The following is a 13,004-nucleotide window of genomic DNA, read 5'->3' on the forward strand; positions in this document are numbered from 1 at the left end:
CCGGTCAAACAAACATACACAATACACCAGGCTGTCAGATACAGTTCAACTTGTTGCCTAAACCAACCTGATAAAAAAATAAATGACTGCTCCCCAAGCATCAAGAGGCAGGTAAAAATAAGGAATGAATTATGTAGATTCCTAGGAAAAAAATACATGTCAAATTAGCTCAGTGGATTTCCCCAAATGGAACTATTGTAAGCAGATAGCTACAATTTTTTATGTTTGTGGGGCTAAATACATTTGGCAGAAACACAAAAGATCCACATGACAAAACAGCAATGCAACTTATGCTCCCTCCAACCCCAGTTACAGGGAAGTAATTTGCTTTTATCATTAGACAGCTTCATGCTGGATGCCCCGGGATGACCCTGATACGCAATGAGACAGCCAGGTACCCTGGTAAAAAGCCAAAAGTCCTCTCAAACAGCCTAGATACTGACAAAACAGTCCTTTTAGTTTATAAAGAGGAACTGAATGAGTGCAATAAACTCTTAATTTAACTTTACATGAGAAAAATTTCAACTGCAAAGTCAGGCTAACCGTTACACCTTATCCTTACCCCTTTCCCCCAAAACACACTCGTAAGTCAAGGCACTGTGGATTTGCCTGGAAGCTGGGCCATCATGTTACTCTTAATTAAGTAGCCTTAAAGTAAGTGGCCAATCAATACTGATTCATAAGGGTCTCACTGCAATAAGTCATCACAATGTCTTAAGGTGCTACTGATGTGAATATAATATCTAGACTTGCTCTTTCCACGTTCAGGTTAAATCATGATTATGAGTGGAAAAGAATACTTAGCTAGCTTTTTTCTTCCATATAATGTACATCTGACTGTGTACACAGCAGCTTCTCTTCCTTTTCAAAACTCTGCAACTATTTCCCAGTCTATTTCTCTTCGCAGCACTTGAATTTTGCAGTACCGCAAAAAAAATGTAGTGACCTACTTTTTCCTGAGAAGGAGGACTTGCATGACGGATAATGATTAAATCTGACCATAATCTGCACAATGCACTGCTTGGAATGAGAACTGAAAACTGTCTACAATCAATTAAATGCGTATCAATATCTAAGTTAAATTCATCTAACTCTGAGTAACTTGCTCAGATTTCCTAGGAGTTCAAGCATGTTTGTTTTTGTTGTTTTTTTTAGAGAAGTAAGGGTTTAACTGTCCAGTGTCTATAGGTGATTTTGCCACAGCCTAGTTAGCCGATTAGACTATAATCTAGCAGTAGCATTAAGTTTTCTTTACTACTGTTTGATTTTCTAAGGTTCTAACACAACTGAAATGAAAGAAACTGTCTTTTATACACCCTCTCTCTACACTTTGTGCTTACAACATACAAGTTTCTACAATTTAACAAAGTCCATGTGCTCATTTTGCAGCAGAAGTACAAACTTATTACAAGTAGTATTTATGTGGAAATGTTAAAAGAGGAAATAAACACATGAGAACAAATTGTGTATTCAGTCACGTAACATTTTTTGGCTCAGTTCAGGTTGCACAGTCATGCAAAGCAACTCCTTTTCAATTGCCTGTTATCCCACACTGCACAGTTAGTATAAAACCTTTATCGCAAATCTCCTAAAGGCGGGGATCTGCCCTTACATGCAAATGCATTGATAACTAGACGACAAGAAGAGGTTGATGCATGATAATCATTTTCTTCGCCTTCCTTGGCAGTGAAGTAGCTGGAGGCAGGATTAGTGCAAGTTCCACCGAGCTGCAGACCCAGGACAACCTGCCATGTAGACCAATTCTCAACAGGCAGGCGAGTAATTTCACAATGGATTATACTCCTGTCTTTGCACTGACACAGATCAAATATTTGCAAATGAGATGTTCATTACTTCGTTATCTTAGAAATCAGCATATTCTTTCTTGAGTCTGCCCTGCTGTCACTATTCAGCCAAAGTAACCAGAGATCTCAGTGATACTTTAAAGCCTTTCAGTTATCGGATGGTGGGTGTACAAGCTATTTTGATTCCTCTCCAGGCCACCCAAAAAATTTCTGAAATTTGAAGCTCTTATTTAAAATGACTGCATATTTGTACAGCAATTGCACTATGCCTTGATTGGGTTCTGAAGCTTAAGTAACAGTGAAACAGAGCTAAGACAGTGCTGATTTACAAACTGACCTAAAGTGTTATGCATCGGTAAATCCTTGACCAAAGCGGATCACAGCAGAAAACCCTGACGGAAACTTAGTAACAACATAAGTAGTGGAATAATGAGGAGGTATCAATCCAAGCCCAATTCTCTCTTAGAAATATATTTCATATCACAGCCTCTCATTCCTGCTCAGATTTGTATTATTTTTTCTAGATAGTGGTTAAAAGGGGTATTTGAGGTAGAGAAACACATAGCTTATTTAACTTTTTTGCTGCCCTTTTCTTTCATCAGCCACGAAAACATGCAGCACTGTGTTGCTTGCTGTGGGCCGTAGATGTGAGTTTTCAGCTTGTACAGTCACACTTTCTTTGTGTTTACTATGCAAGACAGTCATAACAGTATGTGGGAATGAAAAGCCATCATTTTTGTGGAATTGAACGAATTGTACAAATTTTACTTTTGAATTGCTCTGGAAACTCGAAATTGTAACATAATTAAGAAACCCATTCAGATGTCTTTCCAGTCTTTCATTTTCTCTCTTTGATGCATTTGCCACTGGGTCTTTCACAGAATATTAAGCTTTCCATATGGTTTCATTTACATTTCTAAAGCAAGAGACCTAGTTTGCCATCGTGTGTAGTTTATGTCTCAATTGTAGGTCACATCTAACTAGGGGACATCTAGAAAATGAAAAAGTCCTAGCACCTCTGTGGTTAGCCCTGCTGAATAATTGCTGCAGTAGCTGAATTCTGCTGTACAGATGTTGGTAATTTGCTATTGAAAACCACCAGTATCAAACTGTCAGAGTCAAGAAATGGCTTTAATTATTTCCTCCCTGGAGCAGTAATAGCCATTACTTGAATACTGCCAAAGCTGGAACGTGTTTCTGCTGGTGATTTCTTAGCACATTCAGTGAAGGTAGCTTACCTGCACTTGCCAGCCCCGCTGCTGTCGTAGATTTGCAGAATGGCACGATTGCTTTGGCGAGGGCTGTATCATCTGGAGACCACCTTTGCGATCTTGTTATTTTCCCTGGCCACCAAAGACTAACATTGTTTTTCTGCTTCACCGAGTACTGAAAATAGAAAATAAATCATACAGAAAGCTCTTGGAAATAATGAAAAAGAAAAAAATCTTTTCTGGAAGGGAAAAATTAAATAAAAAATCAGAAGCTACAGAGAACTTGGTGGAAAATTGCACTAAGAAAGAAGGTGAGGTCAGCAGGGCTACTGCAGGAGTCTCCTTGTCACTCTGCATGATACTGCCCAGGCTCTCATTCCTACTTGCAGCAATGGGCATAAATAAAACCACACAGCTTAAAAAAAAAAAAAAAAAAGAGAGCAGGTTGAAATATTTTTAATGATTTACAGCAATTTTAACATTATTCTCTGTCCTGCTTCTAATAGATCCAAAACCCAGAAAAAATAAATACTGATGTTAATGTGAACATTTCCACAGGAGCCTACAACGGGCTCTGGCTCATGCTTCAAAAGAAAATGTAAGCCCTTGAAAATAACTCTTGGGCTAGGACTTTTTATTCCTCATTCCCATGCTGTATCGATCTAACCTCTGCACCCCAAAAGTTATCTTGCCTCTGAAGTGGGATGAGGCTTTTCTCCCTAAATGATTGCAGGGCTTTTTGTCCCTCTGGCAGAGAGTATTAACAAGGGCTGAGGCAATGTTTTTGTGAAGTCTGGAGGAGTTTGTCTCCTAGAAGAGCAAAAAATCATTGGGATGTTCATGCAAGAGCCATGCGCTTGGCCAGCAATAAACTGTTCCTCCTTTGAAGTGCACGCTTCAGATATTCGTGCATATAGAGACCAAGCGTGTTTTCCCACACGCAGTAAACTTTTCTTCTGCTGTCTGCACGTCACAGACTGACTGGTGCAACACTGAAAATGTGGCATTAATGGTCTGGGTTGCTCAAGAAAGAAGGGTGGAAGGGTGGCAGAAGCAAAACATTGCTTATAAAAAAGAAGGAACGCTATAAGGAAAACCAGTCTACAGAAAGATGTTGGGGTCCCTTTGGAAATATTCACCAGCCTAAGAGTCTTTAAGTCATTAAGAACTCACCTCTAAGTTGTGCAATATGTTTGCTATTCGTTTATCTAATGTTCATAAGCACTAGCAAGGAAAAGGTCAAGGAATGTTTTAACTACAGCCAAATAAAAAAATGGGGTTTTATTTCCTTTCTTTTTAGGTCGGCAATAAGAAATAAAATCTTGAGAAAAAAACAGGAACATTATCAGTAACTAAAACAAGCAGCTCGGAAGAGCGAGAAGAAAAATGGGTTTTCTTCACACCCCACTGAAATAAAGACCTACAGGTTCTGTTGAGTTTTTGATCAGGCATTAAGATATTTTTCCCAACCAAACTCAAGCTTCTGCAATGAATTCTTCTGTGAGGCGATCACTTCTCATAGCGGCGATTACTACTGCTATTATACCACAGCAATGACAGCAAACACTATGTGTCATCATAGGCAGTTTGACCATTAATGAAAAAGATTGTACTACTGGTTAGTAGAGGTTTGTGATCAATAGCTATTACACTTCTGCTCTTACCCCTCCACAATAGCCAAGAGCATAAATAATAATGAGTTATGAAACGTTCTCTAGTGTCTCCGCCTGGGCAGGAACTGTTCCGATTGCAAACAGGCATGTCTTGCGTGTGGCATATCTTAGCCACGAAATTGATATCTATGTACAAAGTTTGGTGTCATCGACATTCAACTCACAGCTGAAACTATTTTGGAGTTTTGTTAAGAATGACAAGATTTGATGAATGGAGATTAATGATTAAAATATTTCAGCCTTTCTAAGTCCTCACACAATATGATGGCAAATAAGTCTTCAAAGAGATTTATTTTTGTTCCTAGCAGCTGGATATCTAGAGCCTGCCGTTCCTGAGGGAGTCCCAGAGACCTACTTGATGATGGGAGTGTTTCACAGCTGTAAGAGACTTGGATTGTTAAACAATGACTTGAGCTGTAACATATTTTAGTGACTAGACTCTTAAAACCCTGAGGTTTTCTAATTGCCTACAGCCAGCCTGCTTATCTCTGGAAACCTGCAAGCTCCTATGTTGTAACACGAGGCAGTGAAAGCCCATCTTGAACATGTAATTCAATTACAAGGAAATTGTTCTGGGGAAAAAAAGCCCACCCCCTTCACCCCATTTTTCTGCTGTCAGAGGTGCAGGTGGGCCAGGGGGCTTGCTGGCAAAGGCAAGATGGCACTGGGACCCCTGAGGGCCCCCTGCAAGGGTGCCACTTTTTGAGCGCTGTTGGAGAAGGCACAGATGTGAACAAAACCTCTGATGAGAATAATGGATAAATGGCAGAGAAACTTTCCTCTGGCTCGTGAAATCCTTTCGCAGAGTTCATACTGCAGAGGGATTTGTTCTGTTGTCAGTGGCCAGGGGAACTTCTCTTCAGCCATCGTGATGGTGTCGAAATTACAGCTGTAAGACCAGACCCTGTACCACCTCTTCAGAGAAGAATACACCTGAAATGGGTATCACTGGCGCCCTATTCAGTGAGGCATAATGGCATTAACAGTATTAAGGGTCTTTATGATCCATCGAAAAGTATTGATTGATATTGCTTACACAGGAAAACACGTGTGAAAATTAACGGTTTTCCTACCTACAGAGAAAATGTAATTGCAAGGCAATTACTCAATTCCAAACATTGCCATTTTGAATTTGAAAGGAAAATTAAACATGGACGATACCAGAGAAACATTTGGGAAGTCATGACGATGGAAGTTGAGTTTTCGGTAAGGTACTTTTTATAAGCCACGTGCACATTGAGCAATCACTTTGAAACTCATCAAAGATTTAATTACCAGCTCCGTAGTGATCTATATTACCAGGGCCTAATTATTTGTGGAAAATATGCTACATTAACCTACATACGATGGAGTTACAGATTTAAGTAACTTTAAAGTATTATAATTAAAATTAAATAACCATAAACAAAATTAATTAATAACATTTTCTAGTTTGTATCCCTATTTTTTTTACAGACTCTATTCACTAGCTGATCAGTATGCCAAAAGTGGTCATTTTCTATCATGCAGTCATAATCCTGGATGGCTGCACTTGTGGATGTAATTCTGCTTAAAACCCAGAGAATCAAACTACACAAAGTTCCAGTACTGTCTTGAAATTTAAAAAAATCTTACGAGTTCCTTACTGTTACAAACGATAAATACATTAATTACTATTTTTAGGAGGTAAAATATCCTCAATTAATCTGGCATCTTTCTAAAACTTAGCTGTTAAAATGTTTAAGAGTTTTCCAAATTTCTTGCTTAGCTTGGTTTTTATTCTGTGGCAAGAAATTTTCAGAGATATTGTTTGCATCATTAAAAATATTATTCTGAAAAATCTAATTTTATCCTTATTTCAGGTAGGTAGTGAAAAGACACAAAAATAAAACCCCACAACACAAAAAGTGACAAGGGTAGAATTAATCTACGGGTAGAATTAATCTAGAATAGAAATAGCTACAGTTCCCCTGGAAAATTAATCTTTTGAGAACCTGATATCTCATTGACATAGAGTAAAATCTAGTATGACATTTTGGGTCAACATGAAGCAGCATTTTGTTAGACAGTAACTTATTACTCTTACCCTGTTCCGACATGCTTTAGTGCTACACATGCTTTTAGCTAGTAATTTTCAGTGAGCATCATGTTGTCTTGCCTCAGTCATATACAGCATCTTGTCACAAAACAATTCAAGTTCTACTGTGATTCCCACCCCCACCCCCCCGAAAAAAAAAGATTATGTGGGACATCTGACTTACTGTAAAAAGAATAATTTGCTTATATAGTGCCAGTCAGTTTCCAGGCATCACATTTTATAGGCAGAGAAATCCAATAATTTTGGATGAAAAAAAAATTTCAATAATGCAAATTTTGAAACTGTTAGTTTTCCTGTATCACTATGCTAGAAATCAAACTGCTAGTACTATGTTCGTGGTGAATATGCATGTTCGTGGGTGAATAACCACTGAGGGAACATGGAGAAACTGCAACTCTGAAGGGGGATGTGTAAGGATCCACGTGTAAGAATTAACTGAGCAAAATCAAGTACAAAGTCAAGAATAAAAAAGTTATTCCTGTGAAAGAGGGGAGATACTTTTTATGAAACCCACACTTCAGAAATCCCACTGCTTGTTTACGTAGAATGAATAAGTGGAATATCTCACGGCACTCGACTTTAAACATTTTAGAATAAAAGGATCCTTTAGGAGGAAAAATGACAGTTCTGCAGTCTCATGTTTCTCCAGGTACAGTGCTGAACCCAGTTTCACTCTCGGAAAGTCTTAAATCCTTCAGAAAAATCACACTTACTTCTCTATGTTTCTTGCAAAATGGAAGTACTGCCTTGATCCGTGTGGCTGTGCCCGAGGAGAGGGAACCTTTCTGCCTAGGTGGAAATGGCTACGCAGATCTTCTCTCCTTTGCAAGACTTTGACATTCATAAGAATGAAAACTAAAACAAATCTTAGGTATTTGGGGATGGAGAAATGGGGGAGGTTCTCTTCACTGGGGGTGACTAGCTACTGCACGTTCCAGTAACTGCTGGCCTTCGGGTCACTCTTCCTCTTAAGTGGTTAAGTAAAAATAGATGTAGATAATGATGAATTTAATTTCCACCTGAAGCTTTTACAGGCTCAGGTCTATAGGGAAGTAGATTCCAGTGTGTCCTCAGCTGCAGAAGGAGAGACAGGTGCAGACTTAAAAAAAAAAAAAAGGCTTATTATAATCATTCCTCTTCAACACAGCTGGTTTAACAAGAGCACAGAGGTTTATTTGGACCACGCTTGGAAAATGGGAATTTCCATCTTTTTGTTCTTAATGCACTGTGCAGGAAGGTCACTTGTTCTGGCAGTGGCTAATATCTGACATCTGAGCAGATCCTTAACGGGGGTAAATTGCTGTAGTTCAGCGGTATAAATAGCCACAGCAGCACTCACCAGCTAAGGATCCGCTCAAAAATGCTTTTGATTAATTTCCTGTTACTGGGTTGGTCTTCAAATGCCTCTAGATAACTTCCTGGCAGCGCAGTTAAAACCCCATTCGCAGAGTGGCATTTCCATAGTTTTGCCTTTGATTTGCAAGCCAGCACTCGATGCTTTCTATCGGTCACATTCACCCATCTCTGTTGGTGGCCTCGGCAGGGAGCTGGCTTGAGAACCTTCCCGGTGCAATCTGCACCAGCGCTGCACAGAGGAGCAGCAGCACTAATGCCTCGCGTCCTCCATCTGCTGGTTCTTGCCTTACATATTTACCAGTCTGTGGAGTCCTCACCGCCTGTAGAGGGACTTTGTGCCCTTCTTCCTCTGGGATGTAGGACAGGATAATATAAACATGCTGCTCCTTCACTTCCCAGCATACATTTATGGCTTTTAACTCTTAAAGGATTTGTTGTTCAGTTACGATGGCAACTTTTCAGTAGCATTTGCATGACCAACAACTACTGATTAAAAAAAAAAGGATAGCCATCTCCACAACATATTTTATGAAATCCTTAAGGATTTTTTTTAATGTGTGGTTATTTGGACTAAAACTGTTCAACTCTAGCATTGTATGGTAATTTGACTTTAAATACGGTTGTAGCACAAGTGGGACTTTATAGGCATAAGATCCATTTATTAGAAGCAGGTGAAGAAAGCTGTATTTGAGCAGCAGAAACCAAAATTCACACCGTGTTCTCTTCTACAAGGTTGTAATACCAGGATTATGAGCTCCATTTTTCTGTCACCTGCATGAGTTCTGATGACGTGTAACTAAACTCGGTGAAGCTACTCTTGATGAAGAACACGTACCATCCTCAGGAGAGCCCAGTGCCAGCAAGTGATCTAGTTTTTGTATCCATGCCATGTAGCTGGGATTTTACTTCCAGTCCTGTGTAAAACTTCATGAACACCACAAGGTGGAAAAGGATCATTGCTTCAAAAAATAAGAAAAACTAGGGAAAATAGTAGCAGAAGGAGGGAAGGAGACACTCTTATGGCTTCTCTTGAGTCCCAGTGACCACCCCAGGCAGGTGAAGGGAGGTGGACCAGAGGCAGGGCCCCGGTGCAGTCTTTGCCACCTCTGTTTCCTGGCTGTTACTTCCAACCAATGCATTAGACAAGTAACCAATAGAGACAGGGGTAAGAGGTCAAACAGGAAAAGACAGCACTTCATGCCAGATTTTCGGCCATGTAGTGATAGCGTGGAGATGGAAAAGCGTTCACATCCCAACCTGCCTGTACTCCATCTGTTTGCAACAAGATACTTAGTCCCTGTGTAAGCAGAGGGAAAAGGGATGGGTAGTTTGGTTTTTTTTTATTGCACATTCATGTAGATTTTGAAAGGAGGAAACCAAGCAAGCCAAAATTAAATATAATTTTCTCTTTTCCCCACAGACTTAGTCTGGATGGATGCCAAACCACATTTTGGAGGGGTGAGAAAGGCCCAACATCTGCTTCTGGTGTAACTGTTTGTATCTTCACTCTAGGAAAATTAGGTTTGAAATAATCTTAAATTGTCTGACACCTGTATCCTATTAGAAGTGACACATGGAAACACCTTCAGTGTACTGAATTTAGCACCATGTCAACAGTTTAAAGCTAACAGGAAAAAAATTGGTACTTCGCAGTTTCAGTTGAAACAGATCTTGTGTCACTTCACACAATAATACTGCAAGCCTGATCCATAAATGTAACGGGGTTTGAACCAGCAATTCTAGTGTGGTTGGTGTCCTTAGCTATATAGCTGGAATTAAATTCAGCGTGCGCCTCAAGGTGACTGGCATACTGTATGTCGGGCTCGGTGGAGGCACACCCATGGGTTGGATGCCAGCCAGCACCTAGGACACCAACACAGCTACTTCAGGGACGCTTTTGCAGAAGTTCAGCTATGAATCTGAAGTTTAGCAACTTGCAGCATACAAGAACAGCATGCGGGTCCTGTCTTACTTGTCTCAAGAAAGGGAGTAAAATTCCTGTGACAGCAGATGAATCCTGCACAGCATGGAGGTTTGCTAGTAATTGGACACTAAGGAAAATCAAAAGAATTCTGAAGTCAGGCAACTGGCTTTGCTATATTGCCTGTGCACTTCTCACAGTGCAGATGCCGAAGTGCATGTAAGGATTTATTTAAACTCTCTTCCCAAACCTGCGCAATATTCCATTTGCAAATTCCTCTTGTTTAGGAACAGATCTGGTGACCTCTTCCCAGAGAACATACAGTCAGGAAGATCCAAGTTCATCTGAGAAGGACATTCATTAAAATTCATAAAACTTTACGACTTCCATAAAGTTTATACTACCTAAAAATACACTATCCATTACTAAACAACATCTGTCTTCCCATTCATCTTGAAACACATGCTTTTTTTTGAGAACTTTCAATCAATTTCTTTTGAGAGATTGTTTTTTAATGCTAGTCTGAAAGTAAAAGAATCTGTTTTCTTTTTAGACAGTATTGCTTTTCCAGCAGATCTGCATCTTCAATAAGCAACACCTAGAGTCAAGAAAATGGGAAAAAACATTGGTCTTGACTATTTTTCTTTTATTCCTTCCAATTATTTGAGACCATGCGAGCGGTCATTTTATCATGGAAATAGCTGTGAGATGCAACGACAGTATTTACAGAAACACAGGCAGGTCAAAACGTGTTTTAAGAGTTGGAAATTAGCAAATTAACCTTTGGAAATTTAAGCAGAAAGCTAATACCAGGGTTTTTCAGCCTGCAGAGATGGGGCAAGACTGGAGGGGGGGGGGGGGGTCCTGCCCCACTGGCACCGATGCTGTGGGCAGCTGGGGAGGCTGGTGGGGAAAAACGGCTGGGGCTGATGGAGGTGCCTCACTCTGCTGTGGGTCCTGTGATGCACGAAATGACTGGCATGATGTCATTCTGGTTGGGAACCTGGGAAGGTGTGCGCAGGGGAGTGCCTTCATCTCCCCTTTTTATTTTTTTGTCTAGTGAAAAGATAACAGTGATAAAACTCACGAATCCTCTGTAAGACTTCCTATAGCTAACCTGCTGTCTGTGTGCGAGTAAAATCAGAGCTCATGCAAAGACCAAAAAGTTTAAACACAGGCAAGCACACTGAATTTCAATATGAATTATGGCACACTAATGAAAAATATGTTAAAAGTAGAAAAATGGGGCAATAATGGAAAGAGAGACCAATAACACTGAACCATTTTCTAGAGAGAAGAAAGCATGCAGGACCCTGTTATAAGAAAGAGCGTCAAGTACAACTTCAGGCTTTTTAGGACCAGCCAAGCAGACTCCCTATATGGTATGGCACTAGTGACACTAAACAAAGGATAATACCTAATATTTTACATGCACCCATAGCTGAAAACTATCAGGGAAAACCTGCTGAAACCTATTTGAGGTGGCATTTATTCTAAGGGATTCTAAGCTCCCGTGCCACAGCCTGGTTTGGGAACAGTTTAATGAAAATTGCTCCCACGGTCTTCCTTAGGTGTAAAATTCTGAGCTTAGGAGAAAAAAAAAAACCACAAAAATGAACAGACCTCCTGCAAGCTTCCCAGGAGAGAAAATGATAAACTGATATAAGCAGAACGTGTGCGTACATCAGAGGAACAGCTTTAAAGCAACACGAATTTGAACAGAGGAGGCTCACAGCTACATATTGCAAACAGCCTTCAAAAAGGACATTACATGGACCCTACCCCTAGAAGGATGCTACAAATCACATACTTGAGTTATTAAACAACAGCAACGGTCTGAAGGGAACAGCATAAGACAGGCAGCAATTCTTCATTGGGAACATCTAATTAGAGGCTTTATCTTTCTAAAGTATTTTTGCCTATTACTGAAATAGATAGGAGAAAATAACGTGCCTTGTAAACAGCTGCTTTACTTCAGGTCCACAAAAGAAAAAGCTTCAAACAAGGTGCGAACATGAATTCAATAAGGCTGCAATACTGCTCTCCCTGTATTTTGGTTGTGTTACAGCTGAGGTTCAACTGGAATATGAATGCAGAGCCCTGCTATTCAGATGTGCAAATACTGATCCCGTCCCAATATCAGGATAAGCTAGCCCCTTCCCATGGGCAGCTTGGCCTCCGAGACAGACTTTAGCTGCTGGCAAAGGTCCTTCCACACATCCCACAACCTGTTTATCCCAGCTGAGATCTCTGTAAAGAGCTAAATCAACAGATACACACTTCAAGTTAACCACAGGCTGTGAAACTCCAAACTGGAAGGCCAGTGCAGCCTCCTCGCATAGCCCACCTCCCACCCTTGAACTTTCAGAAGTCCATTTTCCCTTGGTACTTCCGATTTTAAATGCATGAGCCCTCTTCAAAGTCTTTGCAAGTTTTCGTCCTGCAAAAAATATCCAGTTTTGATTAATCCTGGTTGGACCTTGCTATCGCAACTTGACAAACATGAAACAAAAAATAACAGCCAATAGATTTTGAATGCAAACCCCACATTTGTCCCTGAGGAAGTACACCATTCTTTTAAGGATGGACAATGTGGTCTTATCCCAGCTTTTCTGTCCCCCTTTCAGAACATAATTAAAACAAGGATCTGCTTATCTTTTCCTTTTCGGTTCATGACAATGTAACTTCCTGCAAGAGCCTGATCGGTGGCTGATACCGTCACCTGATCTGAGCAGGAACAGCCTGGGGACTCTGCTGTGAGACAGGAAAATAGCCAGCTGGAAACCTGCACAGGGGAGGTGCCAGCTTCAGTCACCCCCATCAGTCCTGCTGGCTCTCCTCACGCTTACAAAGACCATAAAACAAACCTTACTCAGAGAAGAGGTACAGGAAAACGTGTAGGGAAAAGAGGACAAGCAAATCTGGGAACTGAGTGGATTAGTCTCGCCTGGGATCTGGACC

Source organism: Falco biarmicus, chromosome 1, assembly GCF_023638135.1.
Source record: "Falco biarmicus isolate bFalBia1 chromosome 1, bFalBia1.pri, whole genome shotgun sequence".
Lineage (NCBI taxonomy): Eukaryota > Metazoa > Chordata > Aves > Falconiformes > Falconidae > Falco > Falco biarmicus.